The sequence below is a fragment of the Phyllobates terribilis genome, unplaced genomic scaffold (genome assembly GCF_046119375.1).
Source record: "Phyllobates terribilis strain yellow unplaced genomic scaffold, ASM4611937v1 Scaffold_40__1_contigs__length_11209783, whole genome shotgun sequence".
NCBI lineage: Eukaryota > Metazoa > Chordata > Amphibia > Anura > Dendrobatidae > Phyllobates > Phyllobates terribilis.
Window position 1 is genome coordinate 10,680,512 of NW_027362800.1, and position 13,256 is coordinate 10,693,767.

At 45.2% G+C, this 13,256-nt stretch overlaps 10 non-coding genes across 10 annotated transcripts; all 10 read right to left on the reverse strand.

Moving 5' to 3' along the window:
- Positions 1-688: 688 nt before the first annotated feature.
- On the reverse strand, positions 689-879 carry LOC141190861 (U2 spliceosomal RNA). The gene has a single exon (XR_012264872.1). It is a non-coding gene; the product is annotated as a U2 spliceosomal RNA (small nuclear RNA).
- Positions 880-2,005: 1,126 nt separating this feature from the next.
- Positions 2,006-2,196, reverse strand: LOC141185007 (U2 spliceosomal RNA). The gene has a single exon (XR_012259709.1). It is a non-coding gene; the product is annotated as a U2 spliceosomal RNA (small nuclear RNA).
- A 1,122-nt stretch (positions 2,197-3,318) lies between these two features.
- Positions 3,319-3,509, reverse strand: LOC141190862 (U2 spliceosomal RNA). Its single transcript, XR_012264873.1, has one exon. It is a non-coding gene; the product is annotated as a U2 spliceosomal RNA (small nuclear RNA).
- A 1,121-nt stretch (positions 3,510-4,630) lies between these two features.
- On the reverse strand, positions 4,631-4,821 carry LOC141190863 (U2 spliceosomal RNA). The gene has a single exon (XR_012264874.1). It is a non-coding gene; the product is annotated as a U2 spliceosomal RNA (small nuclear RNA).
- A 1,123-nt stretch (positions 4,822-5,944) lies between these two features.
- On the reverse strand, positions 5,945-6,135 carry LOC141184258 (U2 spliceosomal RNA). Its single transcript, XR_012259031.1, has one exon. It is a non-coding gene; the product is annotated as a U2 spliceosomal RNA (small nuclear RNA).
- A 1,121-nt stretch (positions 6,136-7,256) lies between these two features.
- On the reverse strand, positions 7,257-7,447 carry LOC141190864 (U2 spliceosomal RNA). Its single transcript, XR_012264875.1, has one exon. It is a non-coding gene; the product is annotated as a U2 spliceosomal RNA (small nuclear RNA).
- A 1,119-nt stretch (positions 7,448-8,566) lies between these two features.
- LOC141190865 (U2 spliceosomal RNA) lies at positions 8,567-8,757 on the reverse strand. The gene has a single exon (XR_012264876.1). It is a non-coding gene; the product is annotated as a U2 spliceosomal RNA (small nuclear RNA).
- A 1,130-nt stretch (positions 8,758-9,887) lies between these two features.
- LOC141190866 (U2 spliceosomal RNA) lies at positions 9,888-10,078 on the reverse strand. The gene has a single exon (XR_012264877.1). It is a non-coding gene; the product is annotated as a U2 spliceosomal RNA (small nuclear RNA).
- Positions 10,079-11,198: 1,120 nt separating this feature from the next.
- Positions 11,199-11,389, reverse strand: LOC141190867 (U2 spliceosomal RNA). The gene has a single exon (XR_012264878.1). It is a non-coding gene; the product is annotated as a U2 spliceosomal RNA (small nuclear RNA).
- Positions 11,390-12,509: 1,120 nt separating this feature from the next.
- Positions 12,510-12,700, reverse strand: LOC141190868 (U2 spliceosomal RNA). The gene has a single exon (XR_012264879.1). It is a non-coding gene; the product is annotated as a U2 spliceosomal RNA (small nuclear RNA).
- Positions 12,701-13,256: the final 556 nt, after the last annotated feature.

Genomic DNA, 13,256 nt, shown 5'->3' on the forward strand with positions numbered 1-13,256 from the left:
TTGCCACATTCCGTCTACTGCAGGCGGGATACCTGGATGGCTGAATGTCACTGAGAAGCTCACAGAGACCGCCATAAGCAACAGTTTAAAAGAATGCCACAGACTAATCAACCAAACTTTTTGGGTTGGTTTCTCTTTTATAGTCTGCAGGCATTAAATGAAAGAAGTCAGTGTTCCAGCAGAGGGAGACAACGTTTCAGAAAAGGCATTGTAGCAAACCAAAAAAGAAATTTTAAGCGCAGCAGAGTAACCAGCTCACATACCTGTTAGCTCAGGTGAGTTTAAAAGGCTGCTGTTGATAACAAGGGCATTTGCTAAATAGATGGTGTGTGTGCAACAATATACTGAAAGGTCAATTATATTATGCAGCTTATCTCACCACCTGTAGTTATTTAGGTGAAAGCTCCAAAATGCTTGCCTAATATGTCTGTTTATCCAAAAGGAAGTATAGAGGGAGAGCTAGATAGATAGCATTGCATTACATTACATTACATGGCAATGCAATGCACAGTTGCTGAAGTTGAACCAAAATGAGCTTGTCATCTGGCTTCTGCAACTTTTAACATGAAAAATCCAATGAGGAGAAGAAAAGCAAAGCCAAAGAGTCCATCCCAAAATCCGACTAACAAGCAAAATGAACAAAAAGCATTGAATTCAATTCTTTCTGATTTTAGAAACTGCATTAAAGAAGGGGTGCACCGGTCCTGGAGATACTGCAATACCAGGTCAATGCGTGGAGTGGACAGAGCAAGCTCTTTTTCCATCTCCCTGTTCTAAAAATCCATTTAATATATGGTCCCCAGATAGGGGACGTATCAGATATTAAACTGATAAGAACAGATACTACACTTGATCTTAGCCAAAAGGCCGAGAAGCGATAACCAGAATTGGTTTCCGACTACGGTGCCACCCAAGGATTCTGAAAAGTCCATTTGTGGAGATGGCCACCTGGACTCCCGTTAAGAAGACATGCTGTCAACCTCTAGATCCCTCACATGCCTGCACTTTTCGGCTTGCTGCTGCTGCAATCCACGTGTTTTAGATCTGCATAACTCCACCTCTTTTAGCACAGTACCCTCAACCCCCAGCTGTTCCCACCCGCCTCAACACCGTTGGAAGGGAGGAGAACCAATTAAGGCGGGGGGGAGGGGGGGGTGGAACGAGCAGCTGTCTACCCTTAGCAGGAGGGTTGCTGATTAATTACCTCTCCTGCTGCTGCTGCTGCTGGCTGTCCAGCAGCAGACTGAAGGTGGCTGCTGCTGTGCGCAGGTATATAAAGGCTCAGAGCCTATTATGACACGCGCAGCCAGCGTTCCATTGCCACATTCCGTCTACTGCAGGCGGGATACCTGGATGGCTGAATGTCACTGAGAAGCTCACAGAGACCGCCATAAGCAACAGTTTAAAAGAATGCCACAGACTAATCAACCAAACTTTTTGGGTTGGTTTCTCTTTTATAGTCTGCAGGCATTAAATGAAAGAAGTCAGTGTTCCAGCAGAGGGAGACAACGTTTCAGAAAAGGCATTGTAGCAAACCAAAAAAGAAATTTTAAGCGCAGCAGAGTAACCAGCTCACATACCTGTTAGCTCAGGTGAGTTTAAAAGGCTGCTGTTGATAACAAGGGCATTTGCTAAATAGATGGTGTGTGTGCAACAATATACTGAAAGGTCAATTATATTGTGCAGCTTATCTCACCACCTGTAGTTATTTAGGTGAAAGCTCCAAAATGCTTGCCTAATATGTCTGTTTATCCAAAAGGAAGTATAGAGGGAGAGCTAGATAGATAGCATTGCATTACATTACATTACATGGCAATGCAATGCACAGTTGCTGAAGTTGAACCAAAATGAGCTTGTCATCTGGCTTCTGCAACTTTTAACATGAAAAATCCAATGAGGAGAAGAAAAGCAAAGCCAAAGAGTCCATCCCAAAATCCGACAAACAAGCAAAATGAACAAAAAGCATTGAATTCAATTCTTTCTGATTTTAGAAACTGCATTAAAGAAGGGGTGCACCGGTCCTGGAGATACTGCAATACCAGGTCAAAGCGTGGAGTGGACAGAGCAAGCTCTTTTTCCATCTCCCTGTTCTAAAAATCCATTTAATGTATGGTCCCCAGATAGGGGACGTATCAGATATTAAACTGATAAGAACAGATACTACACTTGATCTTAGCCAAAAGGCCGAGAAGCGATAACCAGAATTGGTTTCCGACTACGGTGCCACCCAAGGATTCTGAAAAGTCCATTTGTGGAGATGGCCACCTGGACTCCCGTTAAGAAGACATGCTGTCAACCTCTAGATCCCTCACATGCCTGCACTTTTCGGCTTGCTGCTGCTGCAATCCACGCGTTTTAGATCTGCATAACTCCACCTCTTTTAGCACAGTACCCTCAACCCCCGGCTGTTCCCACCCGCCTCAACACCGTTGGAAGGGAGGAGAACCAATTAAGGCGGGGGGGGGGGGTGGAACGAGCAGCTGTCTACCCTTAGCAGGAGGGTTGCTGATTAATTACCTCTCCTGCTGCTGCTGCTGCTGGCTGTCCAGCAGCAGACTGAAGGTGGCTGCTGCTGTGCGCAGGTATATAAAGGCTCAGAGCCTATTATGACACGCGCAGCCAGCGTTCCATTGCCACATTCCGTCTACTGCAGGCGGGATACCTGGATGGCTGAATGTCACTGAGAAGCTCACAGAGACCGCCATAAGCAACAGTTTAAAAGAATGCCACAGACTAATCAACCAAACTTTTTGGGTTGGTTTCTCTTTTATAGTCTGCAGGCATTAAATGAAAGAAGTCAGTGTTCCAGCAGAGGGAGACAACGTTTCAGAAAAGGCATTGTAGCAAACCAAAAAAGAAATTTTAAGCGCAGCAGAGTAACCAGCTCACATACCTGTTAGCTCAGGTGAGTTTAAAAGGCTGCTGTTGATAACAAGGGCATTTGCTAAATAGATGGTGTGTGTGCAACAATATACTGAAAGGTCAATTATATTGTGCAGCTTATCTCACCACCTGTAGTTATTTAGGTGAAAGCTCCAAAATGCTTGCCTAATATGTCTGTTTATCCAAAAGGAAGTATAGAGGGAGAGCTAGATAGATAGCATTGCATTACATTACATTACATGGCAATGCAATGCACAGTTGCTGAAGTTGAACCAAAATGAGCTTGTCATCTGGCTTCTGCAACTTTTAACATGAAAAATCCAATGAGGAGAAGAAAAGCAAAGCCAAAGAGTCCATCCCAAAATCCGACAAACAAGCAAAATGAACAAAAAGCATTGAATTCAATTCTTTCTGATTTTAGAAACTGCATTAAAGAAGGGGTGCACCGGTCCTGGAGATACTGCAATACCAGGTCAATGCGTGGAGTGGACAGAGCAAGCTCTTTTTCCATCTCCCTGTTCTAAAAATCCATTTAATATATGGTCCCCAGATAGGGGACGTATCAGATATTAAACTGATAAGAACAGATACTACACTTGATCTTAGCCAAAAGGCCGAGAAGCGATAACCAGAATTGGTTTCCGACTACGGTGCCACCCAAGGATTCTGAAAAGTCCATTTGTGGAGATGGCCACCTGGACTCCCGTTAAGAAGACATGCTGTCAACCTCTAGATCCCTCACATGCCTGCACTTTTCGGCTTGCTGCTGCTGCAATCCACGCGTTTTAGATCTGCATAACTCCACCTCTTTTAGCACAGTACCCTCAACCCCCGGCTGTTCCCACCCGCCTCAACACCGTTGGAAGGGAGGAGAACCAATTAAGGCGGGGGGGGGGGTGGAACGAGCAGCTGTCTACCCTTAGCAGGAGGGTTGCTGATTAATTACCTCTCCTGCTGCTGCTGCTGCTGGCTGTCCAGCAGCAGACTGAAGGTGGCTGCTGCTGTGCGCAGGTATATAAAGGCTCAGAGCCTATTATGACACGCGCAGCCAGCGTTCCATTGCCACATTCCGTCTACTGCAGGCGGGATACCTGGATGGCTGAATGTCACTGAGAAGCTCACAGAGACCGCCATAAGCAACAGTTTAAAAGAATGCCACAGACTAATCAACCAAACTTTTTGGGTTGGTTTCTCTTTTATAGTCTGCAGGCATTAAATGAAAGAAGTCAGTGTTCCAGCAGAGGGAGACAACGTTTCAGAAAAGGCATTGTAGCAAACCAAAAAAGAAATTTTAAGCGCAGCAGAGTAACCAGCTCACATACCTGTTAGCTCAGGTGAGTTTAAAAGGCTGCTGTTGATAACAAGGGCATTTGCTAAATAGATGGTGTGTGTGCAACAATATACTGAAAGGTCAATTATATTGTGCAGCTTATCTCACCACCTGTAGTTATTTAGGTGAAAGCTCCAAAATGCTTGCCTAATATGTCTGTTTATCCAAAAGGAAGTATAGAGGGAGAGCTAGATAGATAGCATTGCATTACATTACATTACATGGCAATGCAATGCACAGTTGCTGAAGTTGAACCAAAATGAGCTTGTCATCTGGCTTCTGCAACTTTTAACATGAAAAATCCAATGAGGAGAAGAAAAGCAAAGCCAAAGAGTCCATCCCAAAATCCGACAAACAAGCAAATTGAACAAAAAGCATTGAATTCAATTCTTTCTGATTTTAGAAACTGCATTAAAGAAGGGGTGCACCGGTCCTGGAGATACTGCAATACCAGGTCAATGCGTGGAGTGGACAGAGCAAGCTCTTTTTCCATCTCCCTGTTCTAAAAATCCATTTAATATATGGTCCCCAGATAGGGGACGTATCAGATATTAAACTGATAAGAACAGATACTACACTTGATCTTAGCCAAAAGGCCGAGAAGCGATAACCAGAATTGGTTTCCGACTACGGTGCCACCCAAGGATTCTGAAAAGTCCATTTGTGGAGATGGCCACCTGGACTCCCGTTAAGAAGACATGCTGTCAACCTCTAGATCCCTCACATGCCTGCACTTTTCGGCTTGCTGCTGCTGCAATCCACGCGTTTTAGATCTGCATAACTCCACCTCTTTTAGCACAGTACCCTCAACCCCCGGCTGTTCCCACCCGCCTCAACACCGTTGGAAGGGAGGAGAACCAATTAAGGCGGGGGGGGGGGGGTGGAACGAGCAGCTGTCTACCCATAGCAGGAGGGTTGCTGATTAATTACCTCTCCTGCTGCTGCTGCTGCTGGCTGTCCAGCAGCAGACTGAAGGTGGCTGCTGCTGTGCGCAGGTATATAAAGGCTCAGAGCCTATTATGACACGCGCAGCCAGCGTTCCATTGCCACATTCCGTCTACTGCAGGCGGGATACCTGGATGGCTGAATGTCACTGAGAAGCTCACAGAGACCGCCATAAGCAACAGTTTAAAAGAATGCCACAGACTAATCAACCAAACTTTTTGGGTTGGTTTCTCTTTTATAGTCTGCAGGCATTAAATGAAAGAAGTCAGTGTTCCAGCAGAGGGAGACAACGTTTCAGAAAAGGCATTGTAGCAAACCAAAAAAGAAATTTTAAGCGCAGCAGAGTAACCAGCTCACATACCTGTTAGCTCAGGTGAGTTTAAAAGGCTGCTGTTGATAACAAGGGCATTTGCTAAATAGATGGTGTGTGTGCAACAATATACTGAAAGGTCAATTATATTGTGCAGCTTATCTCACCACCTGTAGTTATTTAGGTGAAAGCTCCAAAATGCTTGCCTAATATGTCTGTTTATCCAAAAGGAAGTATAGAGGGAGAGCTAGATAGATAGCATTGCATTACATTACATTACATGGCAATGCAATGCACAGTTGCTGAAGTTGAACCAAAATGAGCTTGTCATCTGGCTTCTGCAACTTTTAACATGAAAAATCCAATGAGGAGAAGAAAAGCAAAGCCAAAGAGTCCATCCCAAAATCCGACAAACAAGCAAAATGAACAAAAAGCATTGAATTCAATTCTTTCTGATTTTAGAAACTGCATTAAAGAAGGGGTGCACCAGTCCTGGAGATACTGCAATACCAGGTCAATGCGTGGAGTGGACAGAGCAAGCTCTTTTTCCATCTCCCTGTTCTAAAAATCCATTTAATATATGGTCCCCAGATAGGGGACGTATCAGATATTAAACTGATAAGAACAGATACTACACTTGATCTTAGCCAAAAGGCCGAGAAGCGATAACCAGAATTGGTTTCCGACTACGGTGCCACCCAAGGATTCTGAAAAGTCCATTTGTGGAGATGGCCACCTGGACTCCCGTTAAGAAGACATGCTGTCAACCTCTAGATCCCTCACATGCCTGCACTTTTCGGCTTGCTGCTGCTGCAATCCACGCGTTTTAGATCTGCATAACTCCACCTCTTTTAGCACAGTACCCTCAACCCCCGGCTGTTCCCACCCGCCTCAACACCGTTGGAAGGGAGGAGAACCAATTAAGGCGGGGGGGGGGGTGGAACGAGCAGCTGTCTACCCTTAGCAGGAGGGTTGCTGATTAATTACCTCTCCTGCTGCTGCTGCTGCTGGCTGTCTAGCAGCAGACTGAAGGTGGCTGCTGCTGTGCGCAGGTATATAAAGGCTCAGAGCCTATTATGACACGCGCAGCCAGCGTTCCATTGCCACATTCCGTCTACTGCAGGCGGGATACCTGGATGGCTGAATGTCACTGAGAAGCTCACAGAGACCGCCATAAGCAACAGTTTAAAAGAATGCCACAGACTAATCAACCAAACTTTTTGGGTTGGTTTCTCTTTTATAGTCTGCAGGCATTAAATGAAAGAAGTCAGTGTTCCAGCAGAGGGAGACAACGTTTCAGAAAAGGCATTGTAGCAAACCAAAAAAGAAATTTTAAGCGCAGCAGAGTAACCAGCTCACATACCTGTTAGCTCAGGTGAGTTTAAAAGGCTGCTGTTGATAACAAGGGCATTTGCTAAATAGATGGTGTGTGTGCAACAATATACTGAAAGGTCAATTATATTGTGCAGCTTATCTCACCACCTGTAGTTATTTAGGTGAAAGCTCCAAAATGCTTGCCTAATATGTCTGTTTATCCAAAAGGAAGTATAGAGGGAGAGCTAGATAGATAGCATTGCATTACATTACATTACATGGCAATGCAATGCACAGTTGCTGAAGTTGAACCAAAATGAGCTTGTCATCTGGCTTCTGCAACTTTTAACATGAAAAATCCAATGAGGAGAAGAAAAGCAAAGCCAAAGAGTCCATCCCAAAATCCGACAAACAAGCAAAATGAACAAAAAGCATTGAATTCAATTCTTTCTGATTTTAGAAACTGCATTAAAGAAGGGGTGCACCGGTCCTGGAGATACTGCAATACCAGGTCAATGCGTGGAGTGGACAGAGCAAGCTCTTTTTCCATCTCCCTGTTCTAAAAATCCATTTAATATATGGTCCCCAGATAGGGGACGTATCAGATATTAAACTGATAAGAACAGATACTACACTTGATCTTAGCCAAAAGGCCGAGAAGCGATAACCAGAATTGGTTTCCGACTACGGTGCCACCCAAGGATTCTGAAAAGTCCATTTGTGGAGATGGCCACCTGGACTCCCGTTAAGAAGACATGCTGTCAACCTCTAGATCCCTCACATGCCTGCACTTTTCGGCTTGCTGCTGCTGCAATCCACGCGTTTTAGATCTGCATAACTCCACCTCTTTTAGCACAGTACCCTCAACCCCCGGCTGTTCCCACCCGCCTCAACACCGTTGGAAGGGAGGAGAACCAATTAAGGCGGGGGGGGGGGGGACGAGCAGCTGTCTACCCTTAGCAGGAGGGTTGCTGATTAATTACCTCTCCTGCTGCTGCTGCTGCTGGCTGTCCAGCAGCAGACTGAAGGTGGCTGCTGCTGTGCGCAGGTATATAAAGGCTCAGAGCCTATTATGACACGCGCAGCCAGCGTTCCATTGCCACATTCCGTCTACTGCAGGCGGGATACCTGGATGGCTGAATGTCACTGAGAAGCTCACAGAGACCGCCATAAGCAACAGTTTAAAAGAATGCCACAGACTAATCAACCAAACTTTTTGGGTTGGTTTCTCTTTTATAGTCTGCAGGCATTAAATGAAAGAAGTCAGTGTTCCAGCAGAGGGAGACAACGTTTCAGAAAAGGCATTGTAGCAAACCAAAAAAGAAATTTTAAGCGCAGCAGAGTAACCAGCTCACATACCTGTTAGCTCAGGTGAGTTTAAAAGGCTGCTGTTGATAACAAGGGCATTTGCTAAATAGATGGTGTGTGTGCAACAATATACTGAAAGGTCAATTATATTGTGCAGCTTATCTCACCACCTGTAGTTATTTAGGTGAAAGCTCCAAAATGCTTGCCTAATATGTCTGTTTATCCAAAAGGAAGTATAGAGGGAGAGCTAGATAGATAGCATTGCATTACATTACATTACATGGCAATGCAATGCACAGTTGCTGAAGTTGAACCAAAATGAGCTTGTCATCTGGCTTCTGCAACTTTTAACATGAAAAATCCAATGAGGAGAAGAAAAGCAAAGCCAAAGAGTCCATCCCAAAATCCGACAAACAAGCAAAATGAACAAAAACCATTGAATTCAATTCTTTCTGATTTTAGAAACTGCATTAAAGAAGGGGTGCACCGGTCCTGGAGATACTGCAATACCAGGTCAATGCGTGGAGTGGACAGAGCAAGCTCTTTTTCCATCTCCCTGTTCTAAAAATCCATTTAATATATGGTCCCCAGATAGGGGACGTATCAGATATTAAACTGATAAGAACAGATACTACACTTGATCTTAGCCAAAAGGCCGAGAAGCGATAACCAGAATTGGTTTCCGACTACGGTGCCACCCAAGGATTCTGAAAAGTCCATTTGTGGAGATGGCCACCTGGACTCCCGTTAAGAAGACATGCTGTCAACCTCTAGATCCCTCACATGCCTGCACTTTTCGGCTTGCTGCTGCTGCAATCCACGCGTTTTAGATCTGCATAACTCCACCTCTTTTAGCACAGTACCCTCAACCCCCGGCTGTTCCCACCCGCCTCAACACCGTTGGAAGGGAGGAGAACCAATTAAGGCGGGGGGGGGGGGGGGTGGAACGAGCAGCTGTCTACCCTTAGCAGGAGGGTTGCTGATTAATTACCTCTCCTGCTGCTGCTGCTGCTGGCTGTCCAGCAGCAGACTGAAGGTGGCTGCTGCTGTGCGCAGGTATATAAAGGCTCAGAGCCTATTATGACACGCGCAGCCAGCGTTCCATTGCCACATTCCGTCTACTGCAGGCGGGATACCTGGATGGCTGAATGTCACTGAGAAGCTCACAGAGACCGCCATAAGCAACAGTTTAAAAGAATGCCACAGACTAATCAACCAAACATTTTGGGTTGGTTTCTCTTTTATAGTCTGCAGGCATTAAATGAAAGAAGTCAGTGTTCCAGCAGAGGGAGACAACGTTTCAGAAAAGGCATTGTAGCAAACCAAAAAAGAAATTTTAAGCGCAGCAGAGTAACCAGCTCGCATACCTGTTAGCTCAGGTGAGTTTAAAAGGCTGCTGTTGATAACAAGGGCATTTGCTAAATAGATGGTGTGTGTGCAACAATATACTGAAAGGTCAATTATATTGTGCAGCTTATCTCACCACCTGTAGTTATTTAGGTGAAAGCTCCAAAATGCTTGCCTAATATGTCTGTTTATCCAAAAGGAAGTATAGAGGGAGAGCTAGATAGATAGCATTGCATTACATTACATTACATTACATGGCAATGCAATGCACAGTTGCTGAAGTTGAACCAAAATGAGCTTGTCATCTGGCTTCTGCAACTTTTAACATGAAAAATCCAATGAGGAGAAGAAAAGCAAAGCCAAAGAGTCCATCCCAAAATCCGACAAACAAGCAAAATGAACAAAAAGCATTGAATTCAATTCTTTCTGATTTTAGAAACTGCATTAAAGAAGGGGTGCACCGGTCCTGGAGATACTGCAATACCAGGTCAATGCGTGGAGTGGACAGAGCAAGCTCTTTTTCCATCTCCCTGTTCTAAAAATCCATTTAATATATGGTCCCCAGATAGGGGACGTATCAGATATTAAACTGATAAGAACAGATACTACACTTGATCTTAGCCAAAAGGCCGAGAAGCGATAACCAGAATTGGTTTCCGACTACGGTGCCACCCAAGGATTCTGAAAAGTCCATTTGTGGAGATGGCCACCTGGACTCCCGTTAAGAAGACATGCTGTCAACCTCTAGATCCCTCACATGCCTGCACTTTTCGGCTTGCTGCTGCTGCAATCCACGCGTTTTAGATCTGCATAACTCCACCTCTTTTAGGACAGTACCCTCAACCCCCGGCTGTTCCCACCCGCCTCAACACCGTTGGAAGGGAGGAGAACCAATTAAGGCGGGGGGGGGGTGGAACGAGCAGCTGTCTACCCTTAGCAGGAGGGTTGCTGATTAATTACCTCTCCTGCTGCTGCTGCTGCTGGCTGTCCAGCAGCAGACTGAAGGTGGCTGCTGCTGTGCGCAGGTATATAAAGGCTCAGAGCCTATTATGACACGCGCAGCCAGCGTTCCATTGCCACATTCCGTCTACTGCAGGCGGGATACCTGGATGGCTGAATGTCACTGAGAAGCTCACAGAGACCGCCATAAGCAACAGTTTAAAAGAATGCCACAGACTAATCAACCAAACTTTTTGGGTTGGTTTCTCTTTTATAGTCTGCAGGCATTAAATGAAAGAAGTCAGTGTTCCAGCAGAGGGAGACAACGTTTCAGAAAAGGCATTGTAGCAAACCAAAAAAGAAATTTTAAGCGCAGCAGAGTAACCAGCTCACATACCTGTTAGCTCAGGTGAGTTTAAAAGGCTGCTGTTGATAACAAGGGCATTTGCTAAATAGATGGTGTGTGTGCAACAATATACTGAAAGGTCAATTATATTGTGCAGCTTATCTCACCACCTGTAGTTATTTAGGTGAAAGCTCCAAAATGCTTGCCTAATATGTCTGTTTATCCAAAAGGAAGTATAGAGGGAGAGCTAGATAGATAGCATTGCATTACATTACATTACATGGCAATGCAATGCACAGTTGCTGAAGTTGAACCAAAATGAGCTTGTCATCTGGCTTCTGCAACTTTTAACATGAAAAATCCAATGAGGAGAAGAAAAGCAAAGCCAAAGAGTCCATCCCAAAATCCGACAAACAAGCAAAATGAACAAAAAGCATTGAATTCAATTCTTTCTGATTTTAGAAACTGCATTAAAGAAGGGGTGCACCGGTCCTGGAGATACTGCAATACCAGGTCAATGCGTGGAGTGGACAGAGCAAGCTCTTTTTCCATCTCCCTGTTCTAAAAATCCATTTAATATATGGTCCCCAGATAGGGGACGTATCAGATATTAAACTGATAAGAACAGATACTACACTTGATCTTAGCCAAAAGGCCGAGAAGCGATAACCAGAATTGGTTTCCGACTACGGTGCCACCCAAGGATTCTGAAAAGTCCATTTGTGGAGATGGCCACCTGGACTCCCGTTAAGAAGACATGCTGTCAACCTCTAGATCCCTCACATGCCTGCACTTTTTGGCTTGCTGCTGCTGCAATCCACGCGTTTTAGATCTGCATAACTTCACCTCTTTTAGCACAGTACCCTCAACCCCCGGCTGTTCCCACCCGCCTCAACACCGTTGGAAGGGAGGAGAACAAATTAAGGTGGGGGGGGGGTGGAACGAGCAGCTGTCTACCCTTAGCAGGAGGGTTGCTGATTAATTACCTCTCCTGCTGCTGCTGCTGCTGGCTGTCCAGCAGCAGACTGAAGGTGGCTGCTGCTGTGCGCAGGTATATAAAGGCTCAGAGCCTATTATGACACGCGCAGCCAGCGTTCCATTGCCACATTCCGTCTACTGCAGGCGGGATACCTGGATGGCTGAATGTCACTGAGAAGCTCACAGAGACCGCCATAAGCAACAGTTTAAAAGAATGCCACAGACTAATCAACCAAACTTTTTGGGTTGGTTTCTCTTTTATAGTCTGCAGGCATTAAATGAAAGAAGTCAGTGTTCCAGCAGAGGGAGACAACGTTTCAGAAAAGGCATTGTAGCAAACCAAAAAAGAAATTTTAAGCGCAGCAGAGTAACCAGCTCACATACCTGTTAGCTCAGGTGAGTTTAAAAGGCTGCTGTTGATAACAAGGGCATTTGCTAAATAGATGGTGTGTGTGCAACAATATACTGAAAGGTCAATTATATTGTGCAGCTTATCTCACCACCTGTAGTTATTTAGGTGAAAGCTCCAAAATGCTTGCCTAATATGTCTGTTTATCCAAAAGGAAGTATAGAGGGAGAGCTAGATAGATAGCATTGCATTACATTACATTACATGGCAATGCAATGCACAGTTGCTGAAGTTGAACCAAAATGAGCTTGTCATCTGGCTTCTGCAACTTTTAACATGAAAAATCCAATGAGGAGAAGAAAAGCAAAGCCAAAGAGTCCATCCCAAAATCCGACAAACAAGCAAAATGAACAAAAAGCATTGAATTCAATTCTTTCTGATTTTAGAAACTGCATTAAAGAAGGGGTGCACCGGTCCTGGAGATACTGCAATACCAGGTCAATGCGTGGAGTGGACAGAGCAAGCTCTTTTTCCATCTCCCTGTTCTAAAAATCCATTTAATATATGGTCCCCAGATAGGGGACGTATCAGATATTAAACTGATAAGAACAGATACTACACTTGATCTTAGCCAAAAGGCCGAGAAGCGATAACCAGAATTGGTTTCCGACTACGGTGCCACCCAAGGATTCTGAAAAGTCCATTTGTGGAGATGGCCACCTGGACTCCCGTTAAGAAGACATGCTGTCAACCTCTAGATCCCTCACATGCCTGCACTTTTCGGCTTGCTGCTGCTGCAATCCACGCGTTTTAGATCTGCATAACTCCACCTCTTTTAGCACAGTACCCTCAACCCCCGGCTGTTCCCACCCGCCTCAACACCGTTGGAAGGGAGGAGAACCAATTAAGGCGGGGGGGGGGTGGAACGAGCAGCTGTCTACCCTTAGCAGGAGGGTTGCTGATTAATTACCTCTCCTGCTGCTGCTGCTGCTGGCTGTCCAGCAGCAGACTGAAGGTGGCTGCTGCTGTGCGCAGGTATATAAAGGCTCAGAGCCTATTATGACACGCGCAGCCAGCGTTCCATTGCCACATTCCGTCTACTGCAGGCGGGATACCTGGATGGCTGAATGTCACTGAGAAGCTCACAGAGACCGCCATAAGCAACAGTTTAAAAGAATGCCACAGACTAATCAACCAAACTTTTTGG